The sequence below is a fragment of the Triticum aestivum genome, chromosome 4A (genome assembly GCF_018294505.1).
Source record: "Triticum aestivum cultivar Chinese Spring chromosome 4A, IWGSC CS RefSeq v2.1, whole genome shotgun sequence".
Classification (NCBI taxonomy): domain Eukaryota; kingdom Viridiplantae; phylum Streptophyta; class Magnoliopsida; order Poales; family Poaceae; genus Triticum; species Triticum aestivum.
The window spans coordinates 167,349,484-167,365,131 of NC_057803.1; positions in this window are offsets into that span (position 1 = coordinate 167,349,484).

A 15,648-nucleotide genomic window follows, 5' to 3' on the forward strand; every position below is an offset into this window, starting at 1 on the left:
ATGACTCTATGTGAATGCCTCCGGCAGTGTACCGGTATGTGCAATGATGCATGAGTGACATGTATGAAGAATTATGAACGGTGGCTTTGCCACAAATACGATGTCAACTACATGATCATGCAAGCAATATGACAATGATGAAGCGTTTCATAATAACGGAACAATGGAAAGTTGCATGGAAATATATCTCGGAATAGCTATGGAAATGCCATAATAATTAGGTATGGTGGCTGTTTTGAGGAAGGTATATGGTGGGTTTAAGGTACCGGCGAAAGTTGCGCGATACTAGAGAGGCTAGCAATGGTGGAAGGGTGAGAGTGCGTATAACCCATGGACTCAAGAACTCACAAACGTATTGCAAAAATCTATTAGTTATCGAAACAAAGTATTATGCGCATGCTCCTAGGGGGATAGATTGGTAGGAAAAGACCATCGCTCATCCCCGACCTCCACTCATAAGGAAGACAATCAATAAATAAATCATGCTCCGGCTTCATCACATAACGGTTCACCATACGTGCATGCTACGGGAATCAGAAACTTCAACACAAGTATTTCTCAAATTCACAGCTACTCAATTAGCATGACTCTAATATCACCATCTCCATATCTCAAAACAATTATCAAGTATCAAAATTCTCATAGTATTCAATGCAATTTTATGAAAGTTTTTATATTATTCCGAAAAGCAAATTTCCATGTTGTTCTAAAGGACTCTCAAAATAATATAAGTGAAGCATGAGAGATCAATTATTTCTATAAAATAAAACCACCGCCATGCTCTAAAAGATATAAGTGAAGCACTAGAGCAAAAATTATATAGCTCAAAAGATATAAGTGAAGCACATCGAGTATTCTAATAAATTTCAAATCATGTGAGTCTCTCTCAAAAGGTGTGTACAGCAAGGATGATTGTGGTAAAATAAAAATCAAAGACTCAAATCATACAAGACGCTCCAAGCAAAACACATATCATGTGGTGAATAAAAATATAGCTCCAAGTAAAGTTACCGATAGACGAAGACGAAAGAGGGGATGCCTTCCGGGGCATCCCCAAGCTTAGGCTTTTTGGTGTCCTTGAATTTTACCTTGGGGGTGCCATGGGCATCCCCAAGCTTAGGCTCTTGCCACTCCTTGTTCCATAATCCATCAAATCTTTACCCAAAACTTGAAAACTTCACAACACAAAACTTAAATAGAAAATCTCGTGAGCTCCGTTAGCGAAAGAAAACAAAACACCACTTCAAGGTACTGTAATGAACTTATTCTTTATTTATATTGGTGTTAAACCTACTATATTCCAACTTCTCTATGGTTTATAAACTCTTTTACTAGCCATAGATTCATCAAAATAAGCAAACAACACACGAAAAACAGAATCTGTCAAAAACAGAACAGTCTGTAGTAATCTATACGTTTCGACCACTTATCGAACACCACAAAATCTAAAATAAATTTCTGGACGTGAGGAATTTATCTATTAATCATCTGCAAAAAGAATTAACTAAATATCACTCTCCAAATGAAAATGGCAGCAATTCTCGTGAGCGCTAAAGTTTCTGTTTTTTACAGCAAGATCAAAAAGACTTTCCCCAAGTCTTCCCAACGGTTCTACTTGGCACAAACACTAATTAAACACAAAAAACACACCCAAAACAGAGGCTATATAAATTATTTATTTAATAACAGCAAGGAAAAATATTGGGTTGTCTCCCAACAAGCACTTTTCTTATAGCTAGGCATAAGATTTTAACGATGCTCACATGAAAGACAAGAAGTGAAGCACAAAGAGAGCATCATAAAACACGTGACAAACACATCTAAGTCTAACATACTTCCTATGCATAGGCATCTTATAGGTAAACAAATTATCAAGGCAAGCAAAAACTATCATATGCAAGGAAGCGGAAAGAAACAATAGCAATCTCAATATAATGAGAGGTAATTTAGTAACATGAAAATTTGTACCACCACATTTTCCTCTCTCATAATAATTACATGTGGGATCATAAGCAAATTCAACAAAATAGCTATCACATAAAGTATTTTCAACACGAACCACATGCATGAAAAGTTGACACTCTTCCAAAATAGTGGGATTAACATTAACTAAAGTCATGACCTCTTCAAACCCACTTTTATCAAAAACTTCATAAGATTGAACATTATCCAAATATGTGGGATCTAAATTTGACACTCTTCCAAACCCACTTTCAGTATTATTGCAAACATTATTATCAATCTCATATTCATCATGGGGAGTAAATAAATTTTCAAGATCAAAAGAAGAATCATCCCAATCATGATCATTGCAACAAATAGTAGTCATAGCAAAACTAGCATCCCCAAGCTTAGGGTTTTGCATATTATAAGCACAATTGACATTAATAGAATTTATACTATCATCATTGCAATCATGCTTTCTATTCAAAGATCCATCGCGAATCACTCCATAAAGTACATCATCACAATTTTCAGATTCACGAATTGCAAGCAAAACTTCATAAAGATAATCCAATGCACAAAACTCACTAGCAATAGGTTTATCATTTTTGGATCTCTTAACAAGATTAGCAAGCGGATGAGGATCCATAGATCCTAGGTTCTCTGTTTAGTAATAAATAAACAACTTATTCCAACCAAACGAGCAAACGAGCCAAGTAAGACATCAAAGCAAAAGGAAAGACGAATAGAAGAAGGGCGAATAAAATGACAAGGGTGGAGTGGGGGAGAGGAAAACGAGAGGCAAATGGCAAATAATGTAATGCGAGGGATAAGAGTTTGTGATGGGTACTTGGTATGTCTTTACTTGTGCGTAGACTCCCCGGCAACGGCACCAGGAATGGCTCATTGTTGGGAGTCAAATCTTGACCTGACTTGGCGTGAATCTCCCCGGCAACGGCACCAGAAATCCTTCTTGCAACCTCTTGAGCACTGCGTTGGTTTTCCCTTGAAGAGAAAAGGGTGATGTAGTAAAGTAGCATAAGTATTTCCCTCAGTTTTTGAGAACCAAGGTATCAATCGAGTAGGAGATCACGCTCGAGTCCCACGCACCTACACAAACAAATAAGAACCTCGCAACCAACAGGATAAAGGGGTTGTCAATCCCTTCACGGTCACTTACGAGAGTGAGATCTGATAGATATGATAAGATAATTTTTTTGGTATTTTTATGATAAAGAGAAATAAAGATGCAAAGTAAAATAAACGAAAATAGAAATAGCTAAGTGTTGGAAGATTAATATGATGGAAGATAGACCCGGGGGCCATAGGTTTCACTAGTGGCTTCTCTCAAGAGCATAAGTATTACGGTGGGTAAATGAATTACTGTCAAGCAATTGATAGAATTGAGCATAGTTATGAGAATATCTAGGTATGATCATGTATATAGGCATCACGTCCGTTACAAGTAGATCGAAACAATTCTGCATCTACTACTATTACTCCACACATCAACCGCTATCCAGCATGCATCTAGAGTATTAAGTTCATAAGAACAGAGTAATGCTTTAAGTAAGATGACATGATGTAGAGGGATAAACTCATGCAATATGATATAAACCCCATCTTTTTATCCTCGATGGCAACAATACAATACGTGCCTTGCTACCCCTGCTGTCACTGGGAAAGGACACCGCAAGATTGAACCAAAAGCTAAGCACTTCTCCCATTGCAAGAAATATCAATCTAGTAGGCCAAACCAAACAGATAATTCGAAGAGACTTGCAAAGATAAACCAATCATACATAAGAGAATTCAGAGGAGATTCAAATATTGTTCATAGATAAACTTGATCATAAACCCACAATTCATCGGATCTCGACAAACACACCGCAAAAGAAGATTACATTGAATAGATCTCCAAGAAGATTGAGGAGAACTTTGTATTGAGATCCAAAGAGAGAGAAGAAGCCATCTAGCTAATAACTATGGACCCGAAGGTCTGAAGTAAACTACTCACACATCACCGGAGAGGCCATGGAGTTGATGTAGAGGCCCTCCATGATCAATGCCCCCTCCGGCGGAGCTCCGTAAAAGGCCCCAAGATGGGATCTCTCGGGTATAGAAGGTTGCGGCAGTGGAATTAGGTTTTCGTGGTGCTCCTGGATGTTTGGGGGTACGTGGATATATATAGGAGGAAGAAGTAGGTCGGTGGAGCAACGAGGGGCCCACAAGGGTGGAGGGCATGCCTAGGGGGGCAGGCGCGCCCCCTTCCTCGTGGCCTCCTGATTATTTCTTGACGCCCACTCCAAGTCTCCTGGATCATGTTCTTTGAGAAAATCATGTTCCCGAAGGTTTCATTCCGTTTGGACTCTGTTTGATATTCCTCTTCAGCGAAACACTGAAATAGGCAAAAAAACAGCAATTTGGGCCGGGCCTCCGGTTAATAGGTTAGTCCCAAAAATGATATAAAAGTGTAAAATAAAGCCCATTAACATCCAAGATAGATAATATAATAGCATGGAGCAATCAAAAATTATAGATATGTTGGAGACGTATCAAGCCGTTAGATTCATCAAACTTCACATCTACCGTCTCTTCAACCTTTCGGGTGAAATTGTTGTAGACACGGTAAGTGTGAGAGTTTGATCCATAACCAAGTAGGAAACCCTCATGAGATTTAGGAGCAAATTTAGAGCAACGATGCTTATCAAGAATATAGCACTTTGAGCCGAATACTCGAAAGTATCCAACTTGGGGTTTGTTACCGGTGAGAAGCTCGTATGCCGTCTTGCCGAGTAGCTTGTGAAGATACAAGCGATTTGTTGCATGACAAGCTATCTCAACCACTTCTGCCCAAAAGTGTTTTGGCATATTGTACTCATCAAGAATCACTCTCGCCATCTCAATAAGAGTCTGGTTCTTCCTCTCAAGAACTCCATTTTGTTGAGGTGTGTACGTAGCCGAGAACTCATGTGAAATCCCTTCTTCGTCAAGAAAGGTATCCACATTTGCGTTCTTTAACTCTGTTCCATTGTCTCTACGAACCTTCTTGATCTTCACTTCAAATTGATTTTGGGCCTTCCTACAGAAGTTCTTAAAGATCTTTTGGACCTGTGATTTATCATCCAGAAAGAACACCCATGTAAATCTTGAAAAATCATCGACTATGACTAGACCAAATGTAACACCTCGGATGTAACTTGCCATATTTGTAACTCCGACTCTTGCCATTTTCGGCTTTAAGTTATGAGATTCCCTTCGTGGTTGGGTTTTTGTCTTCGTTTTGCTTTTTGTTCGTGTCATGCATTTCATATCATGTCATCATGTGCATCGCATTTGCATTCGTGTTCGTCTCATGCATCCGAGCATTTTCCCCGTTGTCCATTTCGCAATCCGACACTCCCACATCCCCCAGCGCACCCCTTTTGTCTCTTTTCGTGAGCGGGATGAAAACATTCTCAAAATGGGTCGAGATTTGTCAAGTGGCCTTGGTACACCACTGGTAGACCGCCTGTCAAATTTCGTTCCATTTGGAGTCTGTTTTATGCTCCAACAGTTAACCGGGTAACCGCAAGAGCCTCTTTGTGTTGCAACCCAACAACCCTCCAAAACATCCCAATAACCCATCTAAACCATCTCCATGTTCTCCCCCGACGGATCACGATCGTGTGGGTGAAAACCGCACCTCATTTGGACACTCCTACCTCCATCTACCTATAAATATGTGCCCCTCCCCAAAAATTCACGGATGAAACCCTAGCCATCTCCCTCCTCCCGTGGCCGGACACGTCCGCCGGACGTCCAGACACGTCTGCCACCGCCACTCGACGAATCAGGGTGCGCCATGTCGCCTCCCCACGCCCACATCACCGCTGTCGCCCGGGGCCCAGATCCGGCCCGCCCCGGGCCGAACTGGGCCACGTCGGGCCCACGCCGCCCGCGCGCTCCTCCGTCGCCCTGCTCACAGCGTCGCCGCCTCCTGCGCCCATCCGGCCGCCGCCCAGCTCGCCGCCACCCACCGCATCGCCGGCCGCCGCTTCGCCGCGCCGCCCGCCGGCCGGCCTCATCGTCGTCTCCGCCGGCGCCGGATCTGGAGAGGTCCGGCCGAATCCCGCGCCTCCGGTCGCCCCACCTCGCCGGCGCACTTCTCCGTCCAACTCCGGCCGGCGTCCTCCTCACCTCCGGCAAGTCCTCCGGCGAACATCTAGAGACGTGCAAAACCCTAGATCTAAGATTCGCAGGGTAATTTTCTACTAAGTCCCAAAATTCCTGATATTTTTATGCCTCCTTTGACCTGCCATATCTCCATGAACGTGGCTCCAAATCATGCATATGATATGTCGAAATGTTCGTCTCATTGAGCTTTTCATGCTAGAAGCATTTCCATGCATGTTACTGTACTTCATGATGCCATTTTGATTGTTGCAAGAGTTCTATAAAATGTTAGCTGCTAGTACTTATCAGATCATGGTGATTTGTCATTTTTTGTTGCATTTGATGTGTGTATCCTTTGAGCATGAGGTCTACATGTGTTTTGAACTACAACATGCCATATTTACAGGGGTGCAAATCTTGTATTTTTGTGATCTATGTGGTGACTAGCACAAGCATGCAAACTAGGCTCCGTGATGTTGCTGTTTTCAGGGACTTAGGATTTTGCTAAGTCTTTTTCCTGCTATTATTTTGAGACCATGTAAACTTGATGCTACATTGAGATCCATGCTTATTTTGGGATACTTCAGTAAGGATGTTTTGAACATGTGGTTATGCTCTATCCATTCATGCCCCTGGTTGCAATTATGGATTGCTCTAGCATGTCATTTTCTTGCTCTACTTTTGCTATAGAATGGTCCTGGTAGTTTGTTAACATGTTAATCAAAATTGACATGGTTGTTGCTAGTGATCCATGCATCCTATTGACTTTATCTTGCCATGTTTAGATTCATGAACATGTCATCTTCCTATTGGTATCCTTATGTTGTCATGAAATTCTTTGTGGTGAGTGGCATGAGCTCGCAAAGTTGCTATCACAAATCTGTTTATGCCATGCTCTATTTTTATGCTAAGTCTGAAACTGTTAATAAAACTCGCTATGTTTACATGGGTGCCATCATATCTTCTGTGCCTTTTTGGCTCATGTTTAGTAAGGGACTTTTGTTCTATGAATTGAGTAGAATCATGCGATGCCTTTGTTTGCTATGATATGTTCCTGTAGCATGTTGTTTGCTTGCTCTAAACATTGCTTCCTGATATTGTTTTTGACATGTTAGTATTTCCACCAAGTCTGTGAAGCTGGTATCTTTTGCACTTTTGCCATGCTTGTTTGAACCTGTTCTAGTGTGATCTAGCCGTAGCTCAGTGTTCATGTTTTGTCAAGCATCTCTTGTACAACACTGCCATATGCTTTGTTGTTATGTTGGAGTGCAGTAGATTAGTTTCTTGTTGCATTCTAAGTGGCATCATGCTGTTAATCACATATTTGCGTCATTCTTGTGATGCTTGCCATTTGCAAACCGTGCATCCGTTTCCGGTGATCTTTATATCGATTTCAACCGAAATCATCTCATCTTTCCAGCGGCATACTTGGTTTGCCAAGTTGATGCCTTGATCATTCTTTACCTTCCGGAGCACGCATATGCATTGCATATCATGTCTTGCATATCATGCCATGTAGTGCATCATGTTGCTTGTGCATTGCACCGTGATTGATTGTTGTTCCATTGCTTGTGTTCTTGCTTTGGGTAGAGCCGGGAGATGAGTAGGTGAACGAGGAACCTGTTGAGTATGCTAACGAGGATCAAGCTTTCGACAACTCTGAGAACTTTGCAGGCAAGATGACCATACCCTCGAAATCACTTCTATCTTTGCTTGCTAGTTGTTCGTTCTATCGCTATGTCGCGCTACCTACCACTTGCTATATAATGTCTCCCATATTGCCATGTCAAGCCTCTAAACCACCTTCCTAGCAAACCGTTGTTTGGATATGTTACCGCTTTTGCTCAACCCCTCTTATAGCGTTGCTAGTTGCAGGTGAAGGTGAAGTTTGTTCCATGTTGGAACATGGATATTGTTGGGATATCATTATTATCTCTTACTTATTTAATGCATATATATACTTGGTAAAGGGTGGAAGGCTCGGCCTTTTTCCTGGTGTTTTGTTCCACTCTTGCCGCCTTAGTTTCCATCATACCGGTGTTATGTTCCTTGATTTTGCGTTCCTTACGCGGTTGGGTGTTATGGGAACCCCTTTACAGTTTGCTTTGAATAAAACTCCTCCAGCAAGGCCCAACCTTGGTTTTACCATTTGCCTAACAACCTATAACCTTCCTTTGGGTTATGCAAACCCAAGGGTCATCTTTATTTTGACCCCCCCCGGGGGCCAGTGCTTCTCTAAGTGTTGGTCCGAACCGAGCTGCCTCCGGGGCCGCCTCGGCGAAACTTGAGGGCTGGTTTTACTCGTAGCTAGTCTCATCCGGTGTGCCCTGAGAACGAGATAAGTGTGACTACTATCGGGATTGTCGGCACATCGGGCGGCTTTGTTGGTCTTGTTTTATGATACGTCTCCAATGTATCTATAATTTTTGACTGCTCCACGCTATATTATCTACTGTTTTGGACATTATTGGGCTTTATTATTCACTTTTATATTATTTTTGAGACTAACCTATTAACCGGACGCCCAGCCCAGAATTGCTGTTTTTTTTGCCTATTTTAGGGTTTCGAAGAAAAGGAATATCAAACGGAGTCCAAACGGAATGAAACCTTCGGGAACATGATTTTTGGAATGAACAAGATCCAGGAGACTTGGACCATACGTCAAGCAACCAACAAGGAGGCCACGAGGTAGGGGGCGCGCCTACCCCCCCCCCCAGGCGCGCCCTCCACCCTCGTGGGCCCCCTGTTGCTCCACCGACGTACTTCTTCCTCCTATATATACCTACGTACCCCCAAACGATCAAATACGGAGCCAAAACCCTAATTCCACCGCCGTAACTTTTTGTATCCACGAGATCCCATCTTGGGGCCTGTTCCGGAGCTCCGCCGGAGGGGGCATTGATCATGGAGGGCTTCTATATCAACACCATAGCCTCTCCGATGAAGTGTGAGTAGTTTACCTCAGACCTTCGGGTCCATAGTTATTAGCTAGATGGCTTCTTCTCTCTTTTTGGATCTCAATACAAAGTTCTCCCCCTCTCTTGTGGAGATCTATTCGATGTAATCTTCTTTTGCGGTGTGTTTGTTGAGACCGATGAATTGTGGGTTTATGATCAAGTTTATCTATGAACAATATTTGAATCTTCTCTGAATTCTTTTATGTATGATTGGTTATCTTTGCAAGTCTCTTCGAATTATCAGTTTGGTTTGGCCTACTAGATTGATCTTTCTTGCAATGGGAGAAGTGCTTAGCTTTGGGTTCAATCTTGCGGTGTCCTTTCCCAGTGACAGTAGGGGCAGCAAGGCACGTATTGTATTGTTGCCATCGAGGATAACAAGATGGGGTTTTCATCATATTGCATGAGTTTATCCCTCTACATCATGTCATCTTGCTTAAGGCGTTACTCTGTTCTTATGAACTTAATACTCTAGATGCATGCTGGATAGCGGTCGATGTGTGGAGTAATAGTAGTAGATGCAGGCAGGAGTCGGTCTACTTGTCTCGGACGTGATGCCTATATACATGATCATACCTAGATATTCTCATAACTATGCTCAATTCTGTCAATTGCTCAACAGTAATTTGTTCACCCACCGTAAAATGCTTATGCTCTTGAGAGAAGCCACTAGTGAAACCTATGCCCCCCGGGTCTATCTTCATCATATTAAATCTTTCAATACTTAGTTATTTTCATTGCTTTTATTTTACTTTGCATCTTTATCATAAAAATACCAAAAATATTATCTTATCATATCTATCAGATCTCACTCTCGTAAGTGACCGTGTAGGGATTGACAACCCCTTATCGCGTTGGTTGTGAGGATTTATTTGTTTTGTGTAGGTGCGAGGGACTCGCGCGTAGCCTCCTACTGGATTGATACCTTGGTTCGCAAAAATTGAGGGAAATACTTACGCTACTTTGCTGCACCACCCTTTCCTCTTCAAGGGAAAACCAACGCAAGTGCTCAAGATGTAGGAAGAAGGATTTCTGGCGCCGTTGCCGGGGAGGTCTACGCAAAAGTCAACATACCAAGTACCATCACAAACCCTTATCTCCCGCATTACATTATTTGCCATTTGCCTCTCGTTTTCCTCTCCCCCACTTCACCCTTGCCGTTTTATTCGCCCTCTCTCTCTCTCACTATCCTCCGTCTCTTTCTCTATTGCCTCTTTTTGATGTTCCCCATTTGCTTGTCGTGATGGCGAGTCCTATATCTTCTCCGTTGTCTCCCGAGAATGAAGTTCTAAATTTTAAGCAAAGGGAGGGAGAAAATCTAAAAGACGCTTGGTATAGAATTTGCAATGCTCAAAATAGATCTACCAGGAAGCAATCTACTTTCGTTCTTCTTCACAGTTTTTATGTAGGCACTACTCCCTGGCATAGATATATCCTTGATACCATTACCGGAGGGAACTTCTTGGGTAGCCATACTTTTGATTCTTATAATGCTATGATAGATTTGTTTGGCTCACCACCTCTTTTGGTTAATGGAACTATGTTAACTTTGGAGCATGTAATGCAAAAACTTGAAATTATTGAAAATAAAGTTGCTACCGTTGAGTTAATTGAAAATTTCGATAAAAAGATCCACAACCAAATTACCCAATATGGATCTAAAGTAGGAGTAACTTTGAAAAATATTAAAGAGAAGGAACCTATAGTTAATGAAAGAATAAATCACGATTCCACTAGAATTGATAAACTTGAGGGTATCATTACCAACTTGGGAACCGCTTTTTCTTCCGTAAATAATACTCCAAGTCCTCCAACTAAAATTGCCAAGCTTATGTATGTTCCTAAAAATAAAGGTGAATCCTCTAGCAAAGAAGTTGCGGATCTCAAATCTTTTAGTGTTCATCCTAATCTTTTTGCTATCATTAAGGAACCATTTGCTGCTAATGATTTTTTCGATTTGTGCCTAAAAGTTTGATAATAAATAAAAATAAAGAAATTCCTAAGGACAGTAGATGCCTCATTGAAGAATTACCCACCAAAGATGGCAATACCTAGATCTATCCTTGCTTTTTATGCCTAGCTAGGGGCATTAAACGATAGCGCTTGTTGGGAGGCAACCCAATTTTATTTTTATTCCTTGCTTTTTGCTCCTGTTTAGTAATAAATAATTTATCTAGCCTCTGTTTTGGTTGTGTTTTTTGTGTTTAATTAGTGTTTGTGCCAAGTAGAACCGTTGGGAAGACTTGGGGAAAGTCTTGTTAATCTTGCTGTAAAAAACAGAAACTTTAGCGCTCACGAGAACTGCTGCCATTTTTATTTGGAAAGTTATATTTAGTTAATTCTTTTTGAAGATGATTAATAGATAAATTCCTCACGTCCAGCAATTTATTTTAGAATTTTTGGGGTTCCAGATCTTGCGCTAGCTACAGATTACTACAGACTGTTCTGTTTTTGACAGATTCTGTTTTTCGTGTGTTGTTTGCTTATTTTGATGAATCTATGGCTAGTAAAATAGTTTATAAACCATAGAGAAGTTGGAATACAGTAGGTTTAACACCAATATAAATAAAGAATGAGTTCATTACAGTACCTTGAAGTGGTCTTTTGTTTTCTTTCGCTAACGGAGCTCGCGAGATTTTCTACTTTAAGTTTTGTGTTGTGAAGTTTTCAAGTTTTGGGTAAGATTTGATGGATTATGGAACAAGGAGTGGCAAGAGCCTAAGCTTGGGGATGCCCATGGCACCCCCAAGATAATCTAAGGACACCTAAAATCCAAAGCTTGGGGATGCCCCGGAAGGCATCCCCTCTTTCGTCTACTTCTATCGGTAACTTTACTTGGAGCTATATTTTTATTCACCACATGATATGTGTTTTGCTTGGAGCGTCTTGTATGATTTGAGTCTTTGCTTTTTAGTTTACCACAATCATCTTTGCTGTACACACCTTTTGAGAGAGACACACATGATTCGGAAATTATTAGAATACTCTATGTGCTTCACTTATATCTTTTGAGTTATATAGTTTTGCTCTAGTACTTCACTTATATCTTTTAGAGCACGGTGGTGGATTTGTTTTATAGAAACTATTGATCTCTCATGCTTCACTTAGATTATTTTGAGAGTCTTAAATAGCATGGTAATTTCTTAAATAATCCTAATATGCTAGGTATACAAGATTAATAATAAAATTCTCTTATGAGTGTGTTGAATACTAAGAGAAGTTTGATGCTTGATAATTGTTTTGAGATATGGAGATGGTGATATTAAAGTCTGCTAGTTGAGTAGTTGTGAATTTGAGAAATACTTGTGTTAAAGTTTGTGATTCCCGTAGCATGCACGTATGGTGAACCGTTATGTGATGAAGTCGGAGCATGATTTATTTATTGATTGTCTTCCTTATGAGTGGCAGTCGGGGACGAGCGACGGTCTTTTCCTACCAATCTATCCCCCTAGGAGCATGCGCGTAATACTTTGCTTTGATAACTTGTAGATTTTTGCAATAAGTATATGAGTTCTTTATGACTAATGTTGAGTCCATGGATTATACGCACTCTCACCCTTCCACCATTGCTAGCCTCTCTAATACCGCGCAACTTTCGACGGTATCATACACCCACCATATACCTTCCTCAAAACAGCCACCATACCTACCTATCATGGCATTTCCATAGCCATTCCAAGATATATTGCCATGCAACTTTCCAGTGTTCCGTTTACTATGACACGCTCCATCATTGTCATATTGCTTTGCATGATCATGTAGTTGACATTGTATTTGTGGCAAAGCCACCATTCATAATTCTTTCATACATGTCACTCATGAGTCATTGCATATCCCAGTACACCGCCGGAGGCATCCATATAGAGTCATATCTTGTTCTAAGTATCGAGTTGTAATTCTTGAGTTGTAAGAAAATAAAAGTGTGATGATCATCATTATTAGAGCATTGTCTCAGTGAGGAAAGGATGATGGAGACTATGATTCCCCCACAAGTCGGGATGAGACTCCGGACGAAAAATAAATAAAAAATAAATAAAGATGCCATAAAAAAGGCCCAAATAAAAAAATATGAGAGAAAAAGAGAGAAGGGACAATGCTACTATCCTTTTACCACACTTGTGCTTCAAAGTAGCACCATGATCTTCATGATAGAGAGTCTCCTATATTATCACTTTCATATACTAGTGGGAATTTTTCATTATAGAACTTGGCTTGCATATCCCAATGATGGGCTTCCTCAAAATGCCCTAGGTCTTCGTGAGCAAGCAAGTTGGATGCACACCCACTTAGTTTCTTTTTGAGCTTTCATATACTTATAGCTCTAGTGCATCCGTTGCATGGCAATCCCTACTCACTCACATTGATATCTATTGATGGGCATCTCCATATCCCGTTGATACGCCTAGTTGATGTGAGACTATCTTCTCCCTTTTTGTCTTCTCCACAACCACCACTCTATTCCACCTAAAGTGTTATGTCCATGGCTCATTCTCATGTATTGCGTGAAGATTGAAAAAGTTTTGAGAATGTCAAAAGTATGAAACAATTGCTTGGCTTGTCATCGGGGTTGTGCATGATTTAAATACTTTGTGTGGTGAAGATAGAGCATAGCCAGACTATATGATTTTGTAGGGATAACTTTCTTTGGCCATGTTATTTTGAGAAGACATAATTTCTTAGTTAGTATGCTTGAAGTATTATTATTTTTATGTCAATATTAAACTTTTGTTTTGAATCTTTTGGATCTAAATATTCATACCACAATTAAGAAGAATTACATTGAAATTATGCCAAGTAGCATTCCACATCAAAAATTCTGTTTTTATCATTTACCTACTCGAGGACGAGCAGGAATTAAGCTTGGGGATGCTTGATACGTCTCCAACGTTCTATACTTTTTGATTGCTCCATGCTATATTATCTACTGTTTTGGACATTATTGGGCTTTATTATTCACTTTATATTATTTTTGGGACTAACCTATTAACCGGAGGCCCGGCCCAGAATTGCTGTTTTTTTTGCCTATTTTAGGGTTTCGAAGAAAAGGAATATCAAACGGAGTCCAAACGGAATGAAACCTTCGGGAACGTGATTTTTGGAACGAACAAGATCCAGGAGACTTGGACCCTACGTCAAGCAACCAACAGGGAGGCCACGAGGTAGGGGGGCGCGCCTACCCCCCAGGCATGCCCTCCACCCTCGTGGGCCCCCTGTTGCTCCACCGACGTACTTCTTCCTCCTATATATACCTACGTACCACCAAACGATCAGATACGGAGCCAAAACCCTAATTCCACTGCCGTAACTTTCTGTATCCACGAGATCCCATCTTGGGGCCTGTTCCGGAGCTCCGCCGGAGGGGGCATCGATCATGAAGGGCTTCTACATCAACACCATAGCCTCTCCGATGAAGTGTGAGTAGTTTAACTTAGACCTTCGGGTCCATAGTTATTAGCTAGATGGCTTCTTCTCTCTTTTTGGATCTCAATACCAAGTTCTCCCCATCTCTTGTGGAGATCTATTCGATGTAATCTTCTTTTTGCAGTGTGTTTGTTAAGACCGATGAATTGTGGGTTTATGATCAAGTTTATCTATGAACAATATTTGAATCTTCTCTGAATTCTTTTATGTATGATTGGTTATCTTTGCAAGTCTCTTCGAATTATCAGTTTGGTTTGGCCTACTAGATTGATCTTTCTTGCAATGGGAGAAGTGCTTAGCTTTGGGTTCAATCTTGCGGTGTTCTTTCCCAGTGACAGTAGGGGCAGCAAGGCACGTATTGTATTGTTGCCATCGAGGATAGTGGTCCCTCTACATCATGTCATATTGCTTAAGGCGTTACTCTGTTCTTATGAACTTAATACTCTAGATGCATGCTGGATAGCGGTCGATGTGTGGAGTAATAGTAGTAGATGCAGGCAGGAGTCGGTCTACTTGTCTCGGACGTGATGCCTATATACATGATCATACCTAGATATTCTCATGACTATGCTCAATTCTGTCAATTGCTCAACAGTAATTTGTTCACCTGCCGTAAAATACTTATGCTCTTGAGAGAAGCCACTAGTGAAACCTATGGCCCCCGGGTCTATCTTCATCATATTAAATCTTTCAATACTTAGTTATTTTCATTGCTTTTATTTTACTTTGCATCTTTATCATAAAAATACCAAAAATATTATCTTATCATATCTATCAGATCTCACTCTCGTAAGTGACCGTGTAGGGATTGACAACCCCTTATCGCGTTGGTTGCGAGGATTTATTTGTTTTGTGTAGGTGCGAGGGACTCGCGCGTAGCCTCCTACTGGATTGATACCTTAAACTGAGGGAGATACTTACGCTACTTTGCTGCACCACCCTTTCCTCTTCAAGGGAATACCAACGCAAGTGCTCAAGAGGTAGCATTTTACCATTGTCGAAATGTCTTGTAACCGGGATTCCGAGACTGATCGGGTCTTCCCGGGAGAAGGAATATCCTTCGTTGACCGTGAGAGCTTGTGATGGGCTAAGTTGGGACACCCCTGCAGGGTATAAACTTTCAAGAGCCGTGCCCGCGGTTATGTGGCAGATGGGAATTTGTTAAGATCCG